Source organism: Macaca nemestrina, chromosome 19 (assembly GCF_043159975.1).
Source record: "Macaca nemestrina isolate mMacNem1 chromosome 19, mMacNem.hap1, whole genome shotgun sequence".
In the NCBI taxonomy this organism is placed as follows: domain Eukaryota; kingdom Metazoa; phylum Chordata; class Mammalia; order Primates; family Cercopithecidae; genus Macaca; species Macaca nemestrina.
In genome coordinates, this window is record NC_092143.1 from 37,116,877 (window position 1) to 37,130,897 (window position 14,021).

Consider the following 14,021-nt stretch of genomic DNA (forward strand, 5'->3'; position numbering starts at 1 on the left):
TTTCTGAGAATTGAAATAAAATAAAAGATTACATGGCCTGGTATATTTTGACTTCTGAGGAGCTGGCTTACTCAAGGGATAGAATGAAAGAAATGAGAGAAAGAAAGAAAATTCTTTCACCAGCTCTGAGAAATGTCAAATACCTTAAGTAAGCATTTAGCATGTGCAAGACTTTATAGTCAGTCACTTTATAGATGAATCCCCTAACATGTTCCTGTGTCATGGTGTTCTTTGCTGCCCCAAAATCCCTCATATGCAAAAAGCAGTGTTAGAATTATGTAGTCTTGCTAAAAATTCTTACATATAGAATCTGTCATCCTGTCTTTGTTTTAAGTAAGCTAAATGCATATTTTGTAACTTGGAATAGGTAACATTCACTTTAGAACTTGCAGATATACACTGTTCTTTAAAACGGGAAATATGATTATTTAGGACTTTGGGTAGACTGTGGAAATTTGTCTTGCTATTGTATATTTCCCTTCAAAACATTCTGTTTTCATTATTTGAGGTAAGTGATGCCTACATTCTGCAATTCTTTATTTCTTTGTACTTTTTTAATGAAATGAATCAACCACTAATAAATAGTAGTAAATAAGGCATTTTCATTTCTTTATTTTATATATTATAACATTTTTAATGTTTGGACCTACCCAATTCAGGCATCTGCCACAATACTCATGTAAAATGGCATACTATTTGCATATCACCTATGCACATTCTCCAATATACTTTAAATGATCTCTAGATTACTTATAATATCTAATGCAATATCAATTCTATATAAATAGTTGTGATACTCTTTTTATTTGTATTACTTTTTATTGTTGTATTCTTACTTTTTATTGTTTTTCCCAAATACTTTCAGTTTGTGGTTGGTGGAATCTGCGATGCAGAGCTCATGGATATGGATAACCAACAGTGTGTGTGTATATATATATACACACACACTTTCTCTCTCTCTCTCTCTGTGTGTGTATATATATATATATAAAAAATATACCCACACACATCACACAAACACACACATGATATACACACACAGTATACACACATGTATCCTATTGATTCTGTTTTTCTGGAGAACTCTGACTGACACAGAGGCTTTAAATAGCAGACCAAGTAGCACAGCCTTTCTTCTGTAGGTAACAGAGAGACTTCAAAGATTTCCAAGAACAGAAGTGACTTGACCAGGGCTAAGCTGAGCTTTGGGAATCTGAAAGTGGAGTACAGTATAGTTTAGAAAGGATAGGCCAGAAACAGGATGACCAGTTAAGAATCTACTATAAGAGCCTAGTTTGGCAGCACTGAGAAAGGAAAGAGAGGGATAGATGGAAATTTTCAGAAATAGAATCAATAAAACTTGATGACTGGTTACAGGTGGGATGTGAGCAAGGGTGAGGGAGGAGTAGGTAAGAACAGGTTTGAGATCAGGGATCTAGAAAAATGGTGATGGCCTTATGAGAATAAGAATGCCAAGAAAATTAACTGATTTATGGGAAAATGTTTGTGAGTTCAGACTGGAAATATTAAATTTGATTTGCTAGTGGGATATGTAGATCAACTAGACCATTGATAAAAATGAGACTAGCATTAGAATAGAAACAAGCATAAACATTTATTGAGAAATTACTATATACTAGGTTCATTGTCTAGAACCTTATAAGCCTTATCCAATGTAATCTTCCCAAGTATTCTATAAAAAGAAACTTTTCATTATACAAATATCCCCTTTGTACAGAGAAAACTAAAGTGTAGGGAGTTAAGGCTCTTAGCAGAGTACATGCACAGTAAGTCAGGGGAACAAGAAGAAGGCCAGTGTGGCTGGAAGGCTGTGAGCAAGAAATGAGGGGGTAGAAAGAGAGCCCGGTCAGAGACGGCCTCTGTAAAAGTATTTGTATCAATATGAAGGGTGATGAGAAGTCACTCGGGAAATAGGGGACTCATTTTTAAAGTGACTTAATGTTTCAGAAGAATCACTGCAGCTGCTGTATGAGATTAGACTTTAGGGGCAAAGTGGAAGCAAAATGGCAAGGTAGGAGGCTCTTGTGGTAACCCAGGGCAGAGAAGATGACACTTTGGACCAGGGAAGAGGAGACAGAGTTGGACTGGATGGAAATTAGAGTCTCAAAGCTTTATTTAGGAACTCAGTATGGAGTAGCAGAGAGGGAAGAAACAGGTATGACTCCAAGGTCTCTGGACTCAGCCAGTGAAGGTGTAGCAGTACCATTTATCAATATGGGGAACACAACCCTGAGGGGGGAACCTGTAAGAGCAAGGGTTAGGGAGGAGTAGGTAAGAACAGGTTTGAGGTCAGGGATCTAGAAAAATGGTGATGGTCTTACCATCACCATCAAGTAGAGGTTATCAACATAACTTAGTTGTAATAACGATATCCCACATCTGGACAGGCTGGGTGTAGGCTGACAAGGCAGAATCTGAAATACTGAAAAGCGTTCTAGAGAAAAATCTTCTCTCTCCTAATTACCCATGAAAGATGATCCCTTTGGGGATTGAATTATATTTTATATGTGAACCCAAATAGGTTATAAACTCTAAACCAAACGGAACTGCACTAACATGTCATATGCCACACCCTAACCAAAACTTTGGAGAGCTCCAGTGATGGATGAGGGGCTTCCTCCCTAGTGGAGAGAAAGAAGCCAATGCAGACTTAGGAATAACAACATGGGCCAATATTCAATGAGGACCTACTGTGCTGTCTACCTGTAGGTTTCATTTAAGTGTCATGATAATCATATGAGGTTGATAGTATTATGGCTTTCACTGTATAAAGAAATTAGCTAAGCAATATATTGAAAAAATTAAATTGCTGGCAGCATGCTAAACAGAGTAGAGAGAAAAAGTTGAAGTCCAGGGAACCAGTCAGAAGTCTATTTACAATAGCCCAGGTTTATTAATGAGGGATGGCAGCAAAAATGAAGGAAATGGAAACAGTATTAGAGATGTATTATATTAGAATGTAAGCCTCGGGAGGGCAGGAACGTAATCTGCCTTGATTGCTATTGAACCTTATTGCCTATAGCAATACCTGGAGTAGACACTCAATGAACATGTGCTAAAGAAAGAAAGAAGGAATCATTCTATTCCGGCTACTCAATATGTCTATTACCTCTATGTAGTTACCACTTTAACATGTGTGTATGTGGTAAGAAGATTTTACTTAAGATCTATCATCTTAGTAAATTTCAAGCAAACAATATGGTATTTTTAACTACTGTCACCATGCTGGATAGTTGTCAATTTTTATTAAGTTCAGGAGATCTTAACATGTCACCATGTTCAAGATCTCCAGAACTTATTCATCTTGAATAACTGAACATTTGCACACTTTGACCAACATCTCCCCATTTCCTTCTCCCACCATGTACATGTATATCAAAACACCAAGTCATATACTTTAAATATATATATAAAATATTTATATGTCAATTATATCCCAATAAAGTTTAAAAATGAAAGAAAGAAATAAAGGGAGGCAGGAAGGGGGAGAGAAGGAGAAAGGAAAGGAAGGAAGGAGAGAAGGAAGGAAGGCAGGAAGGACTGAAGGAAGGAGAGAAGGCAGGCAGGAAGGGAAGATATAAATAGCAATTATACACTAAGACTTTTTACTGTGAAACTTCTCAAATTTTCAAAATGTCTGTCTAGTTCTCCTTAAGCAAGCTCCCTTTTCTCCACCTAAACTTGCCACCTAGTATTAGAATTTTTTTTCAGTGTCACACTGAAAATTGTGTTGGCAATTTAATATAATTATCATTAGGTGTTCACTAACTTCTTCATCCCTCCTCAAAAGGTGCCCTAAATGTTTGAAGGTGTGTAGATTTTACTGGAGAGATAAAACACCTAACCATTACAACGGTAAATTGTTGTTATTGTTGCTCATGTAATCACTTTACTATAGCTCTCTGTATTTTTTCAACTGATTTATACTTACATGTGACTTTTTTAATAAATAAGAATTAAGCATAAATATAATTTTTTGGCCCAAAAACCTAATTTTTTTTTCAACATACTGGCTATATAAATGATTTATTTTAAAGTCCATTGGTAGCTATTTTGCCCTAAAGATGATATCTAAATGTACAAATACCTGACAATATTTTTTGAAATAATATACTAATAGAAAGAAAATTCTCTGAAAATTCAAATATCTTGGTAAACACTGCTCACAATATGCACTGAATTTAAGTGAGTTGTGTTAAAATAAATTCGACATATGTTGTTTTTCTACTCTGTGTTTTCAAGGCCTCATCCTCTTGTCTCCTTTGCTTCCTTTTTCCTTTTTCTCCTAATTAGTTACTTACACATGAGTTTAGGACTCAAGATCCCAGTATTATCACTCTTGAGAATTATTAGCAAAAAATAAATTACTAGTTTTCCTGGAATATTGCTTTCACTAATCGCTTCAAAAACATTGTCGCAGATACACTCATTTTCAGTGAAATAAAATAATGTTTCTCCCAACAAAATTGTCCTTGAGAACTCCAAGTTTTCTATACTGGACAGTGTATAAATTTTGTTGTTAGCAAAGAAAAAGTTAAGAAATAAAAGATGACTCTGTGTTTTGGTGGCAGCGTAGGACACTGGTTAAGTGCAAGGCCCTGGAGTCAGGCTGCCTAAGTTCAAGTATGGGCTTGGCTGTTGGTATTTAATCTCTCTATGCCTCAGTTTTCTCTCTAAGAAATTAGGATGTTGAGGATAATAATAGGACAACTATAAGATCTTTGTGAGGATTCAATGGGTTAATTTACATAGAGGATTCTACCTGATCCTCAATGCAGCTCATCAACTTATTCTCTCTACCAGCCAGATATAGTGAGCATACAAAGGCTGGGAGGGGAATACATGGGCTGGACACTGTGGAAGGAATCAAGGTCCAGGTCCTCGACATCGGTGTCTTTTCTTAAAAGTGATTGTCCTGGCACAGCCTCTGATGGCGAGGCAGGGTCCCCTCCATCACCACCCCTGTTACAATCCTCCTCTCCCTCCTCACAGAAGAACTGCATGACCTTCTCCAGTTTTACTGTGGAGCATCACCTCAGGCCAGAAAGACCTCCAGGTCACTAAAACCACGGGCAATTTGAAAAAGCATGACCCCTGAGGAAGAGCTCTGCGAGGGCAAATGAAGCCAGTGAAATAGGAAATATGGAGGAGGCACAGTCTCACTGCATCCAAACGACAAACTCAGGTGAGTCTCCCAGCCTGTTTGTATTCCCGTTCCTTATACTCTCTCTTCTTCCCTGTATTTTAGGATGAGAGTTGAGAAGTGGGATGATTATCCCAGGAATGCATTTGAATGGAATTTTAAAAGATCAAGGAAGCCCCTTTTTGTCAGAAAGAAAGCTTAATCTGGCTGTTTGGGTTGATGATGAGAATGGTTTCTCAATTAATTATGTGGTGGACACATTCTATGAATAGATAACTTGGGTAACTTTCACTTTGGTTTTCTAATGCATTGTCTTCCTTGCTTCCTTCCCGCCTGCCTGCCTGCCTTGTAGCTTCCTTCTGTAGCTTCAAAAAATGTATTTGAAGCACAGATGTAATATGCAATAATCTGATAACTGTCATTTGCAACTATTTAAGTTTACAATTTTTAATATTTCTATGTAAAACATAAATGTAAGAGGAAATATATAGGTTTTCAAATTATTTGGAGGTGATGCAAGCCAGGAAGGAAGGAAGAAAGAAATGTAGGAAAGGAAGGAAGGAGAAAGGGAGGAAAGCAATGCACTAGAAAACCAAAATGAAAGTTACTTAAGCCCTGTCTTACTGTCATTTTTATAGCCCTAGAACCTGAACCAGCCACGGTGTAATTTTCGTGTCTTACAGGGTTCTCAATCCCTAGCCAAATGTCCACGACTTGAATGAATCAGGATACTAGAGACCCTGTATGCCTGTATGACAGGGTCTGTGTAAGAAAGAAAACCTGTTCAATATTCTTTAACCCCGTGTCCCAGATTACTTCTCTGTGTGTGTATGAGCGTGTGTGTATATGTGTGTTTGTCCTACTAAAATACTTTGAAATGAAGAGATAACCCCAGAGGCAGTAGCAAATGGTCTTGTTCTTCTACTGCTCCGATGGCCAGTTTGGGAATAATCCCCTCACTTGGTAACCCATGTTGCTTCGGGCACACCTTCACTCATGGGTACAGAAGGTTACAGGAATACTCATTCTCCATATTTTTCTGGCTCTTAACGTTGCCTGCCGCACAGGTCCCTAAGCCCCTCAAAGCCCCCTTGTATACTTTTTAGAATATCCAAGGGCTGCCTCAAATGGACTCACAAAGGCAAGCCCAGTTAGGTATCACATGAAGTCCCCCAGCCACCATCTCTGGTGCCATCAAGTGCTGCCATGCCCACTGGGAGCTGCTTCATGACAAGCACCTGTGCCATTTCTTCCGGGGAGGTCTGCATCGTCCAGCTCCTGCTGCTGCCACTAGGTATCATGATTATGTCTGGAACCAGGGCTTCTTCTGCCAGGTACTATCCCATTTTCCAGGCCTGGCAGCCCATGCTGCCGATAAGCACACTGTCCACCATGCTGCTGCTCTGGAGCCCTGAAGAAGTCAAAGTTGCTCTGCAATCTCTGGAATCCTCAGCATGTGGATGACATGTTGCATTCCTTCAGCAAGTGGGGACGGCCTCTTTCCTGTTGGAGGTGACACTCTGTTAGCTCCCTGCCAAAGAGGTTTCTCAGCCCCTAATAGACATAGGCTTCAGTTTTAGCCAGCCTGCTAGTACAGAAGACTTTCCCAGAAACACATCTGAACTCCAGCAATAGATGTTGCCTGGTTTTGAGCAATGCACCATCCACCAAGCCAACTAAGAGTATGGCCCTTGCCTCTGCACTGGCTGCAGAGCTCCCCGCTCCTTTCTCACCCACCATGTATGCAGCAATCAGGTTTCCACCCCCACCCTCGTATAGGAGCTGATAAAAAATAAAAATAAAAAACCTGGAACAATTGTCACTGTTTGCAATGATATGATTTGTATAGCTAAAAATCTCAACTTTAAATCTTTTCTAAAAACAATTAGAGAGCTCAGTAAGGTAGTCAGTTAAAATATTAATATACTAAAGTTAATGGTTTTTCTAAATAGCAAAAATAATAAAATATAAATTTTAAAATCCATTTTTATATAAACTATGTTATAAGAAATGTGAGAAAGTCATGAGAAAAACTATAAAATTCTTCTGAATTATATAAAATGTAACTTAAAATATGATTCAAAATACTGTGTTTCTAGATTAAATGGTTCGATATTTTTAAAATGCCAATAGTTTTCCAATTACATGTTTAATACCACCCCAATCAAAAACCTAGCATTCCCTTTTTGAAAAAATAATATCACGTTCATCTGGAAGAATAAAAATGTAAGAATAGCTAAGATTGTAGGAGAAAAGAATAATGAAGTGAGACTTGTCCTTCCAAATACTGAAACATATCATTGAGCAAGACCATACCAAAAAGACAGACAAATCAAGACAATATATTTGAAATAAAAGCAACATTTTGAATCAACAGAGAAAAGATGAACTATGTATGTAGTATTGATGTTAGACGACAGACTAACCCTTGGATAAATAAATGAAATTCCCTACTTCAGATACCAGTTAACTTCTACTTCATAATAAGGCAAGCCTCAGAACATAAAAACACCACCATTTGTCTAGTTTACTTTTCTGCGGGTCATCAGTTTGGCCTGGACTCAGCAGAGAACCTCCTCTGATATTGGCCAGGCTCATCATGGGTCTGCCATCAGTTACTGTCCAGCTGACTCCTTGGCTGAAGGCCATCTAGTCTAAGATGGCCTTACGCTTGTCTCCAGAAGTTGGCTTGCTATCAGCTAAGTGATGAGAGTAGCAGGGCCATATGCCTCTTGTTGCCTAGCAGGCTTATTCCTATGGCACTGTAAGGTTCTGAGAGAGCAAGCAGAGCATGAAAGGCCTTTAAAGGTCTAGTCCTGGGACTAGTAGAATATCATTTTCACTACATTTGATTAGTCAAAGCAAGTTACAAGGCCAGCCCAGATTTAAGAGGTGAGAAAACAAACTCTACCTCCTGATGAACAGAACAGCAAAGTCACATTGCAGATGGGGGGTTCATACTCAAAAGGGTGCAGAATTGTAGCCGTTTTTCTAATCAGGCATACTAAACCTAAATAAACTGCAAATTCTGTATGTCAATGTACTGATAAAATCATAAACTTCTTAGAATAAAATATGAGTGACTATTCATATGAGGGATTGCAGACACTTTTCTAAAGTAAGACAACAAAACTAGATCCCATATAAAAAAAAAGGTTAAGGCCAGGCATGGTGGCTCACACCTGTAATCCCAGCATTTTGGGAGGCTGAGGCAGGTGAATCACTCGAGGTCAGGTGTCGAGACTGGCCTGGCCAACATGGTGAAACCCCATCTCTACTAAAAATACAAAAATTAGCTGGGTATGGTGGCACACATTTGTAATTCAAGCTACTTGGGAGGCTGAGGCGTTCAAGGATCACTTGAACCGGGAGGCGGAGGTTGTAGTGAGCCGAGATGGTGCCACTGCACTCTAGCCTGGACAACAGAGCAAGACTCTGTCTCAAAAAAAAAAAAAAAGGAAGAAAAGATTGACCTAGTTAACATCTAAATATCTAAAACTTTTGCATAATCAGGAAATCACCATAAAAAAGATAAAAGGTAAACCAGGTACAATGTGCAATACTAACAAATGGTTAATTCTTAAAGAGCTTTAATAATTTGATGATTTAAAAAAAGAAAAATAGACAAGTGATAATTTATAGAAGCACAAATTACAAATTATGAATAAAGATGTAAAAAGATGGTCATCCTCAACAGTAATCTAAGGCATCTACAATTAAAACAATAATAATTTATTATACTTTGACTATGGGACTGGCAAACATGGCTTTAAATGATAATTCAGAGTATGATTAAGGGTTTGGAGTAAGGAAATTAATGCACTCTTGGTGAAAATGTAAACTGGTAAAGACTCTCTGGATGGTAGTTTGGCGATAGCCAGCAACATTTTAAATGTGTATAATTTGAACTCAGCTATTCTATATCTAGAAATATTTCTACGGTATCCATATGCAAAAATTGGGCACATGGGATTATGTGTGGAGTGGCAGTCATTTTTCCATTTTAATTGGGATGATTTTTGAGAAAGTGACATTTGAGCAAAGTCCTGAAGGTGTGGGAGAGTTCAAAATCCAGCTAGAGGGAACCACATAGCAAATGCTATAAGACGCAAGTGTGCCAAGGGAATTGGAAGCTCAGCCTAGAGGCTAATGTGGCTGGAGGGTGGTGAGTGACCACGAACAAGAGTCGTAAACATGAGGTCAGAGAGGGAGTTGTGGTGGGCCATGAACAGGTGGGACATGGAGAGGGGCAGAGAATAGAAGATAGATTACACAGGACCCTGTAGGATTCTGGTTTCTCTCTGGATGACATGGGAAGCCACTGGATGGTTTTGATAAGAAGACACGATCTGACTTAACTTAAAGATACCTCTACTTTTCTAAAAATAGACTAAAAGTGGGATGCAAAGGCAGAAGTGGAAAGCCAACTTCGGAAGCCCCTGAAGCAAGTCGGGAGATAAATGATATGGCTCTGCCCAAGGCGGTGACAGTGGCGGTAACAAGAACTGGTCAAATTCAGGATTAGCTCAGAGTAGACAGAAAATGTGAGAGAAAGAGAAAAGGCAAGAATGACTCCAAGGATTCCGGCCCGAGAATAGAATAGATAGGATATTTGGAAGGATAGAATTGCCAGGAACCAAAATGAAAAATGCTCAGGGAGAACAGGCTTAGAAAAAAAGATTAGAAATTGACTTTTGTTCCTGTTGAGTTGGAGATGTTTATTAGACAAGCAAGTGGAAATGTCAAGTAGGGAATGCCTACAAGAGTCTAGAATTTTAGAGAGAGGGTCTAAAGGAGAGATGGGCTTAGCCAGGTAGAGGAGTGAAAGCAAAGACCTCCAGCATCATCACAAGTCAAGAGACAAGTCATCCAGGAACTGGGCAATGGAACATCTCCGTGTAAAACCCGATTGTATGCTCTGTTTACTGAGATAGGAGAAAATCGCCTTACGGCATAAGGTGGGACTTGCTGGCGGGACTTGCTGGCACAATGCTGCTAAAAGGTTTATGGAGATATTTGCATATGCATATCAAGGCACAGCATTTTCCTTTGAACTTACCCATGTCACAGAGATCTTTATCCATATGTCTTACTGCTAATTTTCTCCCTAAAATGATCCTATTGTCCTGCCACTCCTTTATCTTTAAGATGGTAAAGATAGTTATCAATAAATACTAAGGGAACTCAGAGACCGGTGCCGGCGTGGGTCCTCTGTAAGCTAAGCGCTGGTCCCCTGGGCCCACTTTTTCTTTCTCTATACTTTGTCTCTGTGTCTCATTTCTTTTCTCAAGTCTTTCGTTCCACCTAACGAGAAACGCCCACAGGTGTGAAGGGGCAGTCCACCCCTTCATTCTACTGCAGCCCTTGGTCAAGTCATGACATTTTAAAACAAAAACCTACAGTTTTCCCTTTTATTTTGTGTGGCCCTGCTTCTCTATGTTCTGTCACTAAGTATTTAAAAACTCCTTCCCACACTCAGGCTAGTTGGGAGCTGAGTACTACACACTTGTAAAACCATCTCCAACGGTTTATTTTACAAGATAAGAAAAAGTATACTTGAAAGGGTAATATATCCTGGTTGACAGGAATTTTTTCTTGTTGGCTTTTACCATTTAAAACTATGAACAGAGACAAACCTGTCTCCAAGGTCAATAATCATTTCAGCAGTGCTGATACTGGGAAAAAGGTTATCTAAGTACAGGAGACATTTAACTTGAGACCAATTTTACTAGCCATTTTTCTATTTTTCATTTAATTTATATCTGACACTTTAACACCTACAGCACACTGCATCCTTAATACCAGAACAAAAACAAATAAAAATCCCTTATTCATACCTGCCCAATTTCCTGAAAAAAGATACAAAAATTATTACAAGCTTACTAATTGCTTTTTTTTCTGGATGATGATTTAAAATTTTAAGTCTTTTCATTCACTGACACTAAAATGTGTGCTAATGCATTGGCTTACAAAGAATCTAGTGGCTTCCTCACTGCAGCCCACATGGTACAGTATTCTGTTATGTAGGCTGAACATTGTGGTTTCCTTCTTTTCAGCATGAGCTACTCCTGCACTCTGAACTGAAAAAGAATCTGAATACATCAGGCTCAATTAATAATATGACGGCTTTATTGGCAGCAGGATGAAGTTGAACATACTGAACCTGTTATGCCCAGACCGTTTGTTCCCCAAAGAAGATCACCAGAGTCCAGAGTCAAAGCCAAGCGGCAAGGATCTTTACTACAAGTTCGAACCTGGTCCCTCCATTCCACAGTACACAAGAGGGCCCCGAACAATGTGAGCGTTTGCTTTTCATAGCCCGAGAGTTACAGGGGAACAAAGGAATTCTTTTGGTTCCCGCGCCTTCAGTAAAACCTTGAATGGCTGTCTCCTTATCGGAGACTTTCCAGGTGGTGTTTGTACTGGGCTCAGGGAGTTTTTAGCCCGGGGCTGAGGAATGTGCCCAGCTCCTTTCAAACCAAGATGAGAGGTGAGAAAGACACCAGTTTAGGCCATTTGGGTTTCTTGCTAATGTTGGAAAAAAAAAAAAAAAAGAACTAACACAAGATTTTAAACACTCTCATCTGGATGTTTAAACTTTAAGGATTGAATAAAGGCCTCCTCCAAAAAAGCAAGAGCAAAGAAATGTTAGGTGATTTATAAAAAATTGGAGGACTAAGGACTGTTAAGACATTGGAATAGGAATCACTGAAGGAGTGTGTGTTGCGTTCTCCGGAGATAATTAGAGCTTAATGTAGACCCACATGTTTAATTTTTTTCATATCTGTTAGTGCAAACTCCCTAACAAAGTCTAAATGAACAAACATTCTTTTTGATGATCATGATGTGCAAAGGGCTGGGTTTATCCAGGGCAGCGGAAGGGAGGGAAGTGAAATACAGAACTGAATACAAAACATTTAAATCGTAAATTCTCCGAGGCCACATCCGATGTCTCTCAAAGAATCCTAGCACTATGCTAAGCACACAAAGGTGCAATTTTTTAAATGAGCAAGAACTTAAAAAAAACAAACATTGAGTAATATTATATGATTCCACTTATATGAGGTACCCAGAATAGGCAAATTCATAACAACAGAAAGCAGAATACAGGTTACTGGGGCAGGGGCAGGGGCAAATGAGTTGTTTATTGGGTATAGAATTTCTATTTGGAATAACAAAAAAGTTCTAGAAATGGATGGTGGTGATGGTTACATAATATTGTGAATGTACATAATGCCACTGAACTGAACATCTAAAATTGGTTAAAATGATAAATTTTATGTTCTATATATTTTACTACCATGAAATTTTTAAATAAAAATAAAATAACAAGCATTGAGTGCTTGGCTACACAGGAATAGCGAACTGTTTTCTCAGGAGGCTCAGGCCACCTCTTCACAGAAGCCTCGGGGGAACCCAAGCACCCCTGCGTGTGGGAAGCCCCGCAAAGGAGTGGCAGTGCTGGTGCTGGGGCTGCCTGATTTGTAGGAAATAGAAGCCATCTCTCCCACTTGAAGATGATGTATTTGCTAACAGAGACTTCCGCTTCCTGTGAAGCAATCTTTCACACACTCGAAGACACTAGCCCCAAAATACTATGGGGTGGAGGTGGGAAGACCTGAACTTTGGTCTCAAGTATCTCACTTGCCATCTGGGCAATTTAGACTTCTCAGGTCTCAGTTGCCATTTCTGCAAATTAAAGTAATGGGACCAGATGTTACATGGCTTCCACCAGCTCCACAATTCTCTGATTCAAACGTATCCCTTAACTGTTTTTTTCCATATAGTTTCAACTTAATTACATGATGAAAATAGTTTCCCATTTCTTTAGCCATCGCTATTATTTTCTGGACTCTCCAGTTCCTTCCTGTTTTTGTTTTTTGTTTTCCAGAGGAACAGTGATCCAAAGTAAACATATCAGTTTCATAAAGTTATGATTAGTGAATAATATGGAGGAGACATCATTTGTAAATTCTAACACAAAATCACTGTAACTCTTTCTTTTTTGTTTTTTTTAAGCAATAATATTATACTGCTGACTTGTTTCTGACAATTGATAAATTATGTAGTTGAGAATCAAGTAATACAGTAACAATAACTATTTTCCTTTCCTTAGATCATTTGGGTGATAAAAAGCAGCCCAGTGACTCCTCCATCCACAGGTAAGGATGAGAGTATGAACAAAGAAACTTTCCATTATTCAGAAGCAATAAGGAGCATGCAGTGGTTCTTTACCTAACCTATAGTTCCTGTATTCAAATTAAATTCATTCCACTCAGTCAAAGCTGCTGTTAAAAAGAAAATTCTTTTTAAAAATCTTTTTCAACATCTAAGTATATTTTAGGTGTTATAATTTATGCCATTTCAAATCCATCAGGTGTGGCTATATCATTGAATGTGTGTATAAAGTTGTTAGGGTGAATTCAGTTTTAAAGCAGATTTTCTGTCAAACATCTGTCTACCTATATATGATAGCAAATATCAATCTGATTGAGCAATTCACACTTCAATACATTGATTTTTTAAAAAATGAAGTAGATACACCAAAACCCCTAAAAGCACTTGCGGGGTAATAGACAAATGTACCCTGAATAATAAAGTAGTATGAGGAAACAGGTACCATCCCAAGAAAGGGAAAAAAAAACAACATTCATGAAATGAAAGAACACATTCCCACTGTAAACTAATATACCAACAAGATTTCAATGGGATTGTTTTATTAGGTTATTAGGTTTTTCTTATTTCATGGTGGATTAAGTTTCTAAATCAGACTTCAAGTATATTATTATCAGAAAATACAGAAAGTTCCTGCACTATAATATATACGTTTTCTTTTCTTTTCTTTTTTTTTTGAGAC

The 14,021-nt window shown here is 38.3% G+C and overlaps 1 pseudogene; it reads right to left on the bottom strand.

Annotated features, from left to right (window-relative positions):
- Positions 1-998: 998 nt before the first annotated feature.
- Positions 999-14,021, bottom strand: part of LOC139360009 (uncharacterized) — a 38,550-nt pseudogene continuing 25,527 nt past the window's right edge.